Source organism: Cavia porcellus, unplaced genomic scaffold (genome assembly GCF_034190915.1).
Source record: "Cavia porcellus strain 051 isolate PalLab524CR breed Dunkin Hartley unplaced genomic scaffold, mCavPor4.1 scaffold_2, whole genome shotgun sequence".
Taxonomy (NCBI): Eukaryota; Metazoa; Chordata; class Mammalia; order Rodentia; family Caviidae; genus Cavia; species Cavia porcellus.
Window position 1 is genome coordinate 52678398 of NW_026947485.1, and position 2293 is coordinate 52680690.

General features: G+C 38.7%; 1 pseudogene; it reads left to right on the top strand.

Moving 5' to 3' along the window:
- Nucleotides 1-591: 591 nt before the first annotated feature.
- On the top strand, nt 592-692 carry LOC111758401 (U2 spliceosomal RNA; annotated as a pseudogene).
- Nucleotides 693-2293: the final 1601 nt, after the last annotated feature.

Sequence of the window (2293 nt, forward strand, 5' to 3'; positions counted from 1 at the left end):
AGGATCCTGATCCATGGTTATGACGTCCTAGCTCTGTAAATTCAAGGTGTAAGTGAGTGGTAGTTCTTCAGATTTGAAGCATGCATCGTTTCTAAGGTGTACTTGTAAGATTGTGACTTGTTCAGGTTAGTGAAGATGAAGGCAATAGCTTATTGAGTTACCAAAGTTATGTACTACTGAGCGACAACTCCAGCCTCTGCTCTAAAAATTTAAATTTGTCTTAAGAGTATGAGAAATCTTATGACCAGAGTAGAATATGGGACATGGAAAAGCACAGACAGGTTAATATTTCCAGATCTCCTCACTGCATCTTTATGAAATGATGCCAGCCATGTAGTTCCTATGGCACAGCAGCATGCACTGAAGCCTATGGAATGCCAGCTGTTCAGGACATCTATCTTGTTTGGTTTGTCATTTATTTGGACAGGAAAATTCCCTACGACTACAAAGAGTGGTTTATGAAGACCAGAAATATGAGTGTAAACTCATCACCTTTATAGCTCAAATGACTGTCCGTAGAAGGTAAATGTGTTTTCCCTTTCTGATACCTAAGTGGTTCGCACACTTCTTTCACATTAGAATCACCTGAGAATCGCTTCTCAGCCTTTTGGCTAAGATCAAGCATAGTATCTGTTCTTATCAGTTTAATAGAATCACATGAGTAATTCTTAGCACTATTCTTCATACCAATTAGAAGAAAATTACTTTGGTGAGTCAGGAACGGATAAAAGTTTTAAAGACCTATGAGAGATTCAAGTATGTGGTAGTGGTGTAGTTAATAGATAATCAGGTGATGTAGCTGTCTGATAATGAAATTAGTGTTGGGAAAATCAAGGGTGGCTGGGACACACGCCAGGAAGAAGTCTGAGAAGAAAGGAAAGGTTTCTAGTGGTGGCAAATAGTTCTGGGGAGATGAAGATAGAAGATGACACAAGTTTCTAATTTTAATTCTTCGGCTAAAACAGTCATCATTTTGCCAGTATCAACACGTGGTTGATAGTCCTTGATAAGATACTATTAGCTGAATTCCACACCCACTTTTTTCATACATTAATGTTCTATGTCCCCATATTTCCAAATGTGACTGTTCTTGGGGAGAGAGACTTAATAGCTGTATTTAACTTTACATGGGGACATAAAGAGAATTCTAATCCAATCTCAGTAGTGCTTTTATAAGAAAAGGGTATCTGGGCTGGGGATTTAGCTCAGCAGCATAAGCGCCTGCCTTGCAAGTGCGCGGTCATGAGTTTCCATCCCCAGGGGCTTTTTGGGCATATAGAGACACTAGAGGTTCACTTACATCGACAGGACTATGTGAAAATACAGCAAGAGGGTAACCACCGGGGCCTGGGGATTTAGCTCAGTAGCATAAGCACCTGCCTTGCAAGCAGGCAGTTGTTAGTTTGATCCTGGTACCGATAAAAATGAAAAAGACCAAAAAAAAAAAAAAATTAAAAAAAAAAAAGAGGGTAACCACCTGCCACCACGGGGAGGAGACCTCGCCTGAAAGTCGTCGTGTTAACACTTTGCTCTTGGACTCTCATTTTCTGAAGCTGTCAGACAATAGATTTCAGTTTTTTAAAACTCATGTTTTTTGGTAATTGTTCTTTAGAGACCATAAGATACTAATATGGACAAGTTTTAAACTGGAATAATAAATATGTAAAATAAAATTATAGATTCTATTGCGTTAACAGTGCCGTTTAATTTAATCTAAATCATTTTCCTAAAGTTTTTGAGGAAGCTGAAGAGTTGTTTTATGGAGTGAAGCAAATATACATTGTTTCTCAATCACCTGAATTATTTTTCAGCCATCCCTTGTTATTGAAACCCATCCAACATCCAAGGTCTGGAGTGAGGTTTCCCCTCCCAGGAAGTTTTTGCAGTTAATCAAAGTTCTATGTCCTTTCCATTCCCTGAACATGCAGGACTCAGGAACCATTTATAAACTTGGCTCCTCGACCATAGATATTTCAAGCATCGTTGGTTCTTGGACAATTTACTTTTCCTCCTCTGCTCGGACTTCCCATGCGAAATTACAGACTCCTTTGGTATAAGAACCCTAACCACTCAATTTCTGACTCCCTATAGTGTCTAATGCAGTTCTTCCAGAAATATTGATTGATAAGTAATTAGGAGATTCTCCACAGACACTATCATGCTTTGTACCTGAGCTTAATTAAAACTTCAAAGATCAAAGCTAGAATAAAAAGATATTTTTTGCAACAGCTGTGTCACAGGCAGCTCTTGGCATTTTAACACTGATGCTCAGTTACAAGTGACTTTGAAGCGT